Here is a 13,464-nt window from a genome sequence, read left to right on the forward strand (position 1 = left end):
CAAGGTCTAAATGTCTTAGAAGGAAAATGTAAAGCAGACTCAACTTCTTCCCTTTTAATAAAACTAAAACTAAAACTCTTTGCTGCATGTTTTTTACTAAGTTGGTATGTGGGCAGGGGGTGATGAGAACTTGATGTAATTCTATGGAACTCAATTAGAGCAGGACCAAGAGCTTTATCCAGAGTCAGAGTATGGAAAATACAGAACTATCCACTATTTATCACTGATGCAACTGATTGGTTGAACTGATTGATTAATCATGTCTCCGTGGCAGAAGCCTCATATTTATATTTTGTTCACTTATTTTTTCTCTTGTTATGCTTTTATGTTTATTTTATTGGTGCACTCTAATCACACATTATAGTAGAATTTGTTGTTACACATTTGTACATGAAGCCATGTGCAAATCTTTTACGCTAACAAAGCACTCTTCTGTTTACTTCAAACTTGTGTCATAACTGATAGACCACGGCCTTAGGATTCAGTTCAAGTATTGAGAAAAATATTCTTTGATGACCAAATGCACCCAAGATTTTAGGATGATTTTTTTTTCTAGCCTTTAGTCCTTGAAAGTCCTCAAGATATGTTCCCTTATCTTATCGTTGAACTACATTTTCTCATAATTATGATTTTTTTTTCAGCCCACAGGATTATATTTTTTTCCAGTGGGAATATGTTTTTAACCCCTATTCAGTCATTAAAAACCTGTCTATTGGGAAATAGTGAGAGAAAAGCTTACTGAAAAAAAAAAGTGTGGAAATGGGGTAGAAGAGGAACTCCCTGATTTCTTATTCAAGTTAGCCTAACTCTGCTCTCTTCCTGTATCTGCATTAAGAGTGGATCCTAGGATTCCACCCTAGTCCAAGAAAATCCTAACCAGAAGGAACCAAAACTCCTGGGAGAAGAATTTCTGGGTCCATACTATTGAATGTCCCTTCTCCAAGAACACCAAGTTCTCTAGAGAAGAAGGAAGCTCAGGATTGTGGACGACTCAGGGACCTCACACTTCCTTAGAGAAACACAGGAGGCCATCATGTGATTGATGATGAAGGTGCAATTAGAGTGATGTGTCTACAATCTACAGAACACAAATGTTGGCTGGCAACCTCAGGAAGCATAAGAAGGAGGCCCTTCCCTAGAGCCTCCAGAGAATTATGGCTCTGCCAGCACCTGAATTTTGGACTTTCAGCTTCAAGAACTGTGAACATAAATTCCTGTTGTTTTAAGCACAAAATGAAAAACTGTAAACAAACAAAACCATTGAAAGTGACTGATTTGTAGCAGAACGTGTGCTAAGATCTAGAGGGGAATTAAGGGTGAACAAGACAGAGCCTTTGCCCTTGAAGAACTACCATTCTAAAATTGAGAACATATTCAAAGAGTTCCTCATATTGCAATTGAGCTGTGGCTTGAGACAGGAAGCCAGAACCATCTACCCCTAGGATTTAGTAAGAACTGGAATTGTGTTTGGAGACTTGGTATAGCATAGGTTTGAGTTAAATTATTCACCTGGCTCTCGTCTTCATCCTCAACTTTTCTTTCTTTCCTCCTCCTTAAATAAGAATTAAAAACATTCTGCATAAAGATTATATTACGGGCTGGGGATGTGGCTCAAGCGGTAGCGCGCTCGCCTGGCATGCGTGCGGCCCGGGTTCGATCCTCAGCACCACATACCAACAAAGATGTTGTGTCTGCCGAGAACTAAAAAATAAATATTAAAAAAAAAATTCTCTCTCTCTCTCCCCTCTCTCACTCTCTCTTTAAAAAAAAAAAAAAGATTATATTACTTACTTTTTTCTTTAGACAGCTTTCCTGACATAATTTATATACACTATGATTCACACATTTAAAGCGTAAAATTCAAAGGTTGTTACGTAGCCACAGAGCTGTAAAACTGTCATCACAATGTAATTTTAGAGTATTTCTCACCCCACAAAGACTCCCCACACCCATTGCCAGTAATTACCCATTCTCCACCTTCACCCCTAATCCTGGGCAACCAGTAGTCTGCTTTCTGCATGTCAGTACATAATGTATAATCCTGCATGCAATATTTGATCATTTTTTTTTAACTTTCACTTATCACAATGCTTTTAAGGATTATCCTGGTTGTAGCATGTCAGTACTTCATCCTTTTTATTATAAATATATTAGAAACTAGAGAAAAGTAAAAAGAAGAAAAGAAACCATACCCAGAGGTAACTCTTGTAAACATGTCCATAAGTTTCTTTCCCACTCTTTTTCTTGTATGGTTTTATGTGCTTGCCTGTGCGTTGTGTATGTGTTTGTGTGTACTTTGCATTGAGTTAATAGCAGATATGATTTTGTATCCTGTTTTTGGCACTTATACTAAAGACTGATTTCGCATGTCATTGATATTCTTTGAAAATATTGTGCCCATGTGATATTTCATCATATAAATGTACTATAAAACACTTAGCTATTTCCTTATTATTGAGTATTTGGGTGATTTTCCATTTTCACTATTAAATTATTATTTATAATCTTGAATTGAACCTCACAAGAAAACAATAGAATAAATAACAATGTGCACTGGTGTGGGTATGTTGTAATTTTGTATATTTGGGGTCCTGTAAGGCCCTATATTTGATTTCCCATTCCATTCTTAAGGTTCAGGAAATTTTCTGATATCATTTCATTGAAAAGACTATGCATTCCTTTGGTTTGGATCTCCAAGCCTTCATCTATCCTAATAAATTTTATATTTGTTCTTTTTTTTATTTTCCCCCATGTTTCTTGGGATTTCTGTTCATAGTTTCTTAGTATCTTTTTTCCATGATCAAGGTTATTTTCAAGATTATATATTTAGTCTTCATTGCCTCAAACTGTAATTCAAGTGGAAGATCACTATTGAAATTATCTTTCACTTCCTGTATTTTCTTTTTGATTCAGTCCTTACTTTTTCCTATACCTCAAGATCAGTTTATGCACATTTAAAATTCCTTCTCTGACATCTCTTCCACTTTGGTGTTGAGGGATTTGGTTATTGAAGTATCTTGGTTTCTTTGGGGCATTTTTTTCCCTTGCTTTTTCAGCATACAGAACAAGGATAGCAATGTAGAGCCTGTCAGAAAAAAAAAAAAAGGATAGGTCACATTTATAGGGAAATCAATTCAGATCTCAGCTAATTTTATAACCCAGACACTCAAAGCTAGGAGGTGTTGGAATAGAATATACCAAGCTCTGAAAAAAAATGGATGCCATTCAGCTTCAGAATTGATGGTTAAATAAAAACCTTCCATGATAAACAAAAGTTAAAAGAATTCACAACTAGAAAGCAGGCAATAAAAAACATACTCAATAAAATATTTCACGAAGAAGAAATGAAAAATAAACATTAAACTAGCAAAGGGAGGAATTATACTAGAGAATAGTCAATCAAAGAAGGAACGAATTCAAAGTAAAAATCAGAAATAAATTAAAATGAAAGGGTATGAAAATCATTTCTCAATAGTAACATTGAATGTAAATAGTCTAAATTCATTAATCAAAACACAGAGACTGGCAGACTTTATTTAAAAATAAGATCCAACACTATGCTGTCTCAAAGAGACTCACCATATAGGCAAAGACACCCAGGACTGAAGGTGAAAGGATAAAACAAAAATTGTTCACACGGATCTTGTAAACAAGCAGGGTTTCTAGCCTCATATCAGATGAAGTGGTTTTCAAGCCAAAGTCAATCAGAAAGGACAAAGAAGGACATTTCGTACTGCTTAAGGGAATGATACAACAACAAGACATAACAACCCTAAATATTTATGCCCCAAACAATGGAGCATCTATGTACATCAAACAAACCCTTCTCAATTTCAAGAATCAAATAGACCATAACACAATAATACTGGGTGACTGTAACACACATCTGTCACCAATGGATAGATTCCCCAAACAAAAATGAAATAAAGAAACTATAGAAATAAAAAGTACAATTAATAATTTAGACAGGTATATATAATATTTCACCCCTAAATGACTGAATACACTTTCTTCCCAACAGCAAAATTGATCCTTTATTAAAATAGACCATATCTGAGGCAAGGGAAAGACACACACACACACACACACACACACACACACACACACACACACACAGAGAGAGAGAGAGAGAGAGAGAGAGAGAGAGAGAGATACTACCTTGCATTTCTTCAGATTATAATGGAATGCAATTAGAAATTAATGATAATATATAAAATGGAAGTTACTCTGTAGACTAAATAATACACTATGGAATGAACAATGGATAGCAGAAGAAATCAGGCATGAAATTAAAAAAAACTACTTAGAGGTAAACGAGACTAGTGATACAACCTACCAAAATCTCAGGAACACCATGAAGGCATTTCTCAGAGGAAAGTTCATTGCATTTAGCCCATTCATTAAAAGACTAGAAGGTCACCAAATAAATAACCTAACATTGCATCTCAAAGCCCTAGAGAAATTAGAGCAAATCAACACCATAAGCAATAGAAGACAGGAAATAATTAAAATCAGAGCCCAAAATCAATGAAATTGAAAGAAAAAAAATGAACAAAAAGCTGGTTTTTGAAAAAAAATAAGTAAAACTGACAAACCCTTAGACAAGCTAATGAAGAGAAAGAGAAAAAAAACTCAAATCACTAAAACTTGTGATGAAAAAGACAATATCACAAGGTGCAGGTGATAATCAGAAACTATTTTGAAAATTTATGCTCTAATAAAATAGAAAATCTTGAGAACCTCAACAAATTTCTAGAGACAAATGGTCTACCCAAATCAAATCAGAAAGACATAGAAAATTTAAACAGATCAATTTCAAGCAAGAAAATAAACAAATACCATGAAAGATCCCCCTTGTTCGTGAATAGGCAGAATTAATATTGTTAAAATGGCTAACCTAGCAAAAGTGCTCTACAGATTTAATGCAATTCTTATTAAAATTCCAATGAGGGGATATAAGAGGTCAGGCTAGAGGGAGGCTGCATTTTGTGCTGCTCTGTGACCTGGGATTCAAGTAGTGGGAATACTATTTCTCTGTGAGTGCTTAGAGGACCCTTGACAGCTGTTCCTATGCTGAAATCACGGCAGCTGTGCCTGCACAGGTCTCCAAGCCTCAGTGTCAGTGCAGAACTCCTAGCCCCTTGCCTAGGCAGGACCTCTGGATGCCCGAGCAGGACCACCAGCATCAGCACACTTGCAGGAATTCTGGTTGCTGCTCCCACGCAGGACACCCAGCCGCCACCACTCTGTGGACCCTCATCTAACAATGTGGGGCTCCCCAGGTCGCCTGCATCTTGGGACATTGCAACCACTGCCATACTCCCCTACACATGATAGCTTGCACCTAGGGACACCACACAGGGTCTGGAGACAACCTCCAGCCACAATACTACATGCCACAGAGCTGCATCTTTGAACACACCACCCAATGCCACCTCCAGGCCCCACCCAACACAACACTCCATTGCTGAAAGCAGCCACCTCCATCTTGGGACACCTTTGTTGCCATCTTAGTTGGGGCAACTCCAAGCTTGGGACATTGGATGGGTCTAGAAGCAATATCAAAGTATCTATAGTCCCCAACTTCCCCCTTCCCAGCAGCCACTCACCCGGCACTGTGCTTGCGGCTATGCAGCTGATCTGTAGCTCACAAAACCTGGTCCTGAACTTTCCAATACAAAACAGCTCTCTGCAACAGGTATGCAGCACCCAGAGCACAGCCTACAAGACCTTTGGAGAGAGAGGTTCCTGATTGAGAAGTAGAAAGGGAGAGGGTGAGTGAGATACAGTTTAGAGACTAAATTAGAGACCAGGAATTGTGAAGTTTACAGGCCATGAAAGGAGATAAGACCAGGCACCCACATCACATGAGAGGGCCCCAATAGAGATCTTTTGGGGGTGCAGTCTCCTATCAGGGTCCTGCAAATGCTATACTCCAACTCCAGGAGCTTTTCCCTGTAGACCAACCCTCTCACCCTAATAACTTTCACCATCCTGAGGGTGGAGATACCAGCAAACAGACAACCCCATCTATTGGATGAGAAGGGAATCAGGAAAGATACTAATCTCCAGCAAAAACAATCCTTGTATCTCCCTTTGAGATTTTTGTTTCTCTTTTCTCTCTCTCTCTCTCTCACTTCTCCCACCCTCACATCCACAACATTTGTGAAAACAAGTACATTTTATGAATTATGCTACTGGTATGTCTGAACGGTATGTTACAGTTGTGTTGTACATTTTTTATCTCCTATTTTTACATTTTTTTATTTTTCCTAATATTAGGTTTGTTTTGTTTTTTTACTCTCTCTATTGTCTTCCCACTTACTTGTCTCCCAAAAATTACTTTCTCTCTCTTTTCCTGCTACTAATTAACTTCTTTAGATTCCTCTTTCATGCTCCTTAAGATCTAATAACTCTGTATCCTCTCACCTCCTACCCTCTCAACATCTCACCCCTGGTTCTTTGTCCACCATCAGAAACAGTAGACCCTTTTGCAAACCTACTGATTATATTGTAGGTAATAATTGAACTCACCATTTCTGTATATTGTGACACAACTGTAAACATTTTCATAGCAGCTATTTTGTTTGAGGCTGCATATTATTTGTATTGGAATTTGTTAATATTGTTCTCCCCCTTAAATGAGAGGTATTGGAGCCTTGCAGGAACACTATAAGCCTATAGGTTAAAAAATATAATACTAGAAAAAACAAGGGAAGAAAATGCCCCAAACAAACCAAGACACTACATTAAGAGAATCCATGACAAGCACAACAGAAGAAATTACAGAGCTGGAGTTCAGGATATACATAATTAAAATATTCTGCAAATTGAAAAATGATACAAAACAGCAAATACAGACAGTAAAAGATCATTTTGATAAAGAGCTACATAATCAAATACAGGAAACAAAAGATTATTTCAATAAAAAGATAGAGGTTCTAAAACAGACAAATAAACAAACAGAAATCCTTGAAAGAAACAATAAACAAAATTAAAAGTTCAAATGAAAGTACCACAATTAGATCACTTGGAAGATAGCACCTCAGACAATGAAGACAAATTATATAATCCTGAAAAGAATGTAGACCACATATAAGAAACCATGAGAAGAATATTCGATAATTATGGGATAACATAGAAAGACCAAATTTAAGAATTATTGGGTAGAGGAAGGCGTAGGATTCCAAACCAAAGAAATGAACAATCTATTCAATGAAATAATATCAGAAAAATTTTGAAACATGAAGAATAAATTGGAAAATCCATTCTTACAGGATGCCAAATGTGCAAAATCACAACAGATCCACACCAAGGAACATTATAATGAAAATGCTTAGCATACAGAATAAGAAGAGGATTTTAAAAGCCACAAGAGAAAATTTTCAGATTACATATAGGGGAAAACCAATTAGGTTATCTGCAGATTTTTCAACCCAGACACTGAAAGCTAGAAGATCCTGGAACAATATATATCAAGCTCTGAAAGAAAATGGATGCCAAGTAAGAATCTTATATCCAGTAAAATTAAGCTTTAGATTCAATGACAAAATAAAAACCTACCATGATAAACAAAAGTTAAAAATATTTACAACTTGAAAGCCTGCACTAAAGAACATACTTGACAAAATATTCCATGAGGAGGAAATGAAAAACAACAATAAAAATCATCAAAGGGAGGTATTACACTAAAGGAAAAATCAATTAAAGGCGAAACCAAGTCAAGTTAAATACCAAAAATAAACAATAATCACCAGGAATACAAATCATGTCTCAATAGTAATCTGAATGTTAATGACCTAAACTCACCAATGAAGAGACATAGACTGGCAGGTTGGATTTTAAAAGACCCAACAATGTGCTTTTTCCAAGAGATCATCTCATAGGAAAAGACATCCACAGACTGAAGGTGAAAGGTTGGGAAAAAACATGCCACTCACATGGACTACAGAAATAAGCAGGGGTCTCCATCCTCATATAAAAAGTAGACTTCAAGCCAAAGTTAATCAAAAGAGATAAAGATGGACACTTCATACGACTTAAGGGAACCATTCATCAGGATACAAAATAAACACACATAAATCAAAGGCATTTATGTATATAAGTGACAAATTCTCTGAAAGAGAAACTAGCAAAACTACCCATTTACAATAACCTCAAAAAAATAAAATACTTAGGAATCAACTTAAAAAGAGTTGAAAGACCTCTATAATGAAAACTACAGAATGCTAAAGAAAGAAATTAAAGAAGACCTTAGAAGATGGAAAGATCTCCCTAGTTCTTGGATAGGCAGAATTAATATTGTCAAAATGACCATACTACCAAAAGCAGTATACAGATTTAATGCAATTCCAATCAAAATCCCAATAACGTTTCTCATAGAAATAGAAAAAGCAGTCATAAAATTCATCTGGAAAAATAAGAGACCCAGAATAGCCAAAGCAATCCTTAGCAAGAAGATTGAAGCAGGTGGCATCACTATACCAGACCTTGAACTATACTACAGAGCAGTATTAACAAAAACAGCATGGTATTGGCACAAAAATAGACTAATAGACCAATGGTACAGAATAGAAGACACAGATACAAACCCACATGAATACAGTTATCTCATATTAGACAAAGGTGCCAAAAACATATATTGAAGAAAAGATAGCCTCTTTAACAAATGGTGCTTGGAAAACTGGAAATCCATATGCAGCAATATGAAACTAAACCCTTATCTCTCACAATGCACAAAACTCAACTAAAAGTGGATCAAGGACCTAGGAATTAAACCAGAGATCCTTGCCTAATAGAAAAAAAGTAGGCCCAAATCTTCATCATGTTGGATTAGGCCCTGACATCCCTAATAAGACTTCCATAGTGCAAGAAATAAAATCAAGAATCAAAAAATGTATGGATTCAAACTAAAAAGCTTTTTTCTCAGCAAAAGAAACAATCAGTGAGATGAATAGAGAACCTACAGAATGGAAGCAAATTTTTACCACATGCACATCAGATAGAGCACTAATCTCTAGGATTTATAAAGAACTCAAAAATCTTAATACCAAAAAAAATATAACATAATCAATAAACGGGCCAAGGAACTGAACAGACACTTCTCAGAAGATGATATACAATCAATCAACAAATATATGAAAAAATGTTCAACATCTTTAGCAAGAAGAGAAATGCAAATCAAAACTACTCTTAAGATTTCATCTCACTCCAGTCAGAAGAGCAACTATTAAGAACACAAACAACAATAGGTGTTGGCGAGGATGTGGGGTGAAAGGTACACTCATACATTGCTGGTGGGACTGCAAATTGGTGCAGCCAATATGGAAAGCAGTATGGAGATTCCTTGAAAAACTTGGAATGGAACCCTAATTTGACCCAGCTATCCCACTCCTCAATTTATACCCAAAGGACTTAAAAACAGCATACTACAGTGATGCAGCCACATCAATGTTTATAGCAGCTCAATTCACAATAGTTACATTGTGGAACCAACCTAGATGCCCTTCAGTAGATGAATGGATAAAGAAAATGTGGTACATATACACAATGGAGTATTACTCTGCATTAAAAGAGAATAAAATCATGGCATTTGCAGGTAAATGGATGGAGTTGGGGAATATTATAAAGTAAGCCAATAAAAAAATGCTGACTGTTTTCTCTGATATGTGGATGATGATCCATATTGGGGATGGGGGGGCAGCAAAGGAGCATGAGAGAAATGGAGGAGCTTTAGCTAGGCAAAAGAGAGGGAGGAGTAGGGTAGGAACATAGGGGTAGGAAAGATGGTGGAATGAAATGAACATCATTACTCTAAGTACATGTGTGAAGACATTAATAGTGTAACTCTACTTTGTGTACAACCAGAAACATGAAAAATTGTGCTCTATATGTGTACTATAAATTGAAATTCATCTGCTTTCATGTATAATAAGCTAGAATAAATAAATAAATAAATAAGAATTCCAATGTTATTCTTCATTGGAATAGAAAAAGAAGTCATGAAATTAATTTGGAAACATAAAGGGCCTAGAGTAGCCAAAGTAATTTACAGTGACAAAAGTGAAGCAGGAGGTATCACAATACCATATTTTAAATTATACTACAGAGCTATAGTAACAAAAAATGGCATGGTATTGGCACCAAAACAGACATGAAGACCAATTGAACAGAATAGAAGACACACAGACAAACCCACATAAATACATTTATCTCATACTAGAAAAATGTGCCAAAAACATATACTGGAGAAAAGATAGCCTCTTCAACAAATGGTGTTGGGAAACTGGAAATCCATATGTTGTAAAATGAAACTGAACCCCTATCTTTCACTCTGCACAAAACTCAACTCAAAGTAGATCAGGACCTAGGCATTAAACCAAAGACCCTGTGTCTACTAGAAGAAATAGTAGGCAAATATTCATCATGTTGGCTTAGGAACAGAATTCCTCAACAAGACTCCTAAAGCATGAGAAGTAAAATCAAGAATCAATAAATGAGATGGTATCAAACTAAAAAGCTTCTTCACAGCAAAGGAAATAATCAAGAACATGAAGAGAGAGCTTACATAATAGGAGAAAATCTTTGCCACCTGCACCTCAGATAGAGCATTAATCTCCAGGATATTTAAAGAACTTAAATAAACCTAACACCAAAAACCCCAAACAACCCAATCAATAAATGGGCAAAGGAACTGAATGGGCACTTCACAGAAGAAGAAATGTTAATAATCAACAAACATATGAAAAATGATCAGCATTTCTAGCAATTGGAGAAGTGTAAATTAAAACCACACTGAGATTCCATCTCACTCCAATCAGAATAGCAATTATCAAGAACACAAGTAACAATAATTGTTGATGTGGATGGGGGGTGGGGATACACTCATACATTGTTGGTGGGACTGCAAATTGGTGCAACCACTCTGAAAAGCAGTATGGAGTTTCCTCAGAAATCTTGGAATGGAATCATCATTTGATCCAGTTACTCCAGTCCTCTTTATATACCCAAAGGACTTAAAGTCAGCATACTATAGTGATGTAGTCACATGATTGTTTATAGCCCCTCAATTCACAATAGCTAAGCTATGGATCCAACCCAGGTGCCCTTAAACAGATGAATGGACAATGAAAATGTGCTATATCTGCACAATGGACTCTTACTCCGCATCAAACAGGAATGAAATTATGGCATTTGCCAGTAAGTGGATGAAATGGAGACTATCATGCTAAGTGAAATAATCCAATCCCATAAAACCAAAGGCTGGATATTCTTTCTGATATGGGATACTAACACACAATAAGGGGTAGGGAGAGGGAAGAATAGAAGTTCATTGGAATAGACAAACAGGAATGAACGGAAGGGGGGATAGGAATAAGAACAAGAGTGCAATGAACAGGACATAACCTTCCTATGAATACGCCACCAGTATTATACCATATTATGTAGAACCACAATTAGAACACAACCTAATTTGAATAAGTTATATTGCGTATATGTATAGTATGTCAAAATACACTCTACTATCATGTATATCTAAAAATAACAAATAAAAAATGAAATAAACTGATTGGTGATTTTGGAGTCTGAATGTTCACTTATTCTGCTTTCTGGATTCTGAGCATGCCCTACTCATGAGTAAGTAGGAATATACCTCTTGCCACCACATCTTCCTTTCTCTTTCTAAGTATGTAGGTAATGTAGGCCACATGCATGTATCTGGGTTAGGTAAATAGCATTAGCAGTTATAACCAGGGAGACTGCTGTGGGTCTGTTTTCTCTTTCAGTATTTCCCACCTTAATGATCCCTTGACCAGCTCTTAGTTATGTGGGATAAACTGGGCAAAGGGGAGCTATAAAAGGGCATGGGTTCATGCAGAAAAGCATCTAGTCCAGGAATTGTAGAAACTCTGAATGTCTCTTGGCTTAGGCAGAAAGCCATTCCTCTTGGTTCCATTCTAACTCGGGTATTGCCATAATTCTAAATACAACAATATAGTGTAATCAGTCTTTGACTTCCTTGGACAATTCATTTAATAAATACTTACTCAAAGCCCTCTATGCTGTTAGACATGATTCTAGGCTCTTGGGAACCTAGCACTGCACTAGACTAAGTTTCCTCTGCTCTTGCAGATAATAATCAGCAAGCAAAAAAAGAAGGTTAATTAGGGAAAATGAGTGTTTAGATGGGTACAGTCTTTTCTAGATTGGATGGAATCTTACCTCCTTCAGGAGGTGACATTTCAGCTGAGAGCTAAGCATCAGGAAAGAGTCAACCATGAGAGGAGGATGGGAAATGACATTTTATGTATAGGAAATAATAAATGTGAAGGACCAGAGGTAAGAATTTTGCTTGTTTAAGGAATAGGAAGCAAGTCAATATGGCTAGTGCATACTGAGGGAAGGGGGAATGATTAAGAAAAGAGATGCCGGGTTAAGCAGATCCTGCAGTGCCTCAGACCTGAGGATCAGTTTAGAGTTTATACTAAGTGGAATGGGAAACCGTAAAGGTTTTATAGGCAAGATATAGATTTTTGCTTAAAAAAAAAGCCCTCAGGAAATCTCTCAGGAAATCTCTCATGGAGAACAGAATGTAGACAACAAGAAAGACATGGGGAAACTTGTTGTAGACTATTTATATAGGACATAGGTTTTCTTTCCTAATTTTTTTGATGTCTTTAAGCATTAGATCTTATTCAGATGAATGCTTCTGTTCTAGAAATATATTCTAGCTGACTACCGATCTGGTTTACTTTGGTATGACATATATTCATTTCTCCATCTGTCCTTTATCCTTTTATCTATAATCTATCACCCCACAAATGTTCTTTGAGATGCTACTGTTTGCCAAGCCCAGTATTAAGCATACAATGTTTAAATTTTTTTTTTGGTCTGGAGCCATTCATAGTTTATTTGTGTAGAAAGACATGCAAATAGATAAATATAATATGTTACAATAAAGGTTGTAATCATGGGTGCATAAAGCACATACATAAGAGGCAGAGAGCAAGTAGTCCCAGGTAAGATTTGGTGATATTTGAACAAGGTTTTGAAAGATCAGTAGAAAATTAACCAACAACAATAATAATAATAGCTATTATTTCTTAAATTTCTAGTTGCTGAGGACTGTATTCTGAACTTAAGACATACTTAATCTTTCTCCCAACCTATTGTTACAGGTAGTAAAATCCCCATTTGATGCAAAGACAGAAATACTGAGAGATCAACAGCTGCAGCTCTGACTATGAAATCCATTTGTCTCCAGAGACAACGTCCTTAACTCTACAAATTCTCTACTGTATATAAATAGAAGTGTAATGGGGGGTGTATGTATAGTTCTCTTTCTAGAGTACAAAGTTCCACAGTTATTTCCTAGAGATGCATAGGATATGTGAAAAATATAACACGCTAGTTGTTTCTATCATCGCCAACCTGCTTTTTAAAGATATTTTATTTCAGGGAGAA

This window comes from Spermophilus citellus (assembly GCF_964194105.1).
Source record: "Spermophilus citellus genome assembly, chromosome: 9".
Lineage (NCBI taxonomy): Eukaryota > Metazoa > Chordata > Mammalia > Rodentia > Sciuridae > Spermophilus > Spermophilus citellus.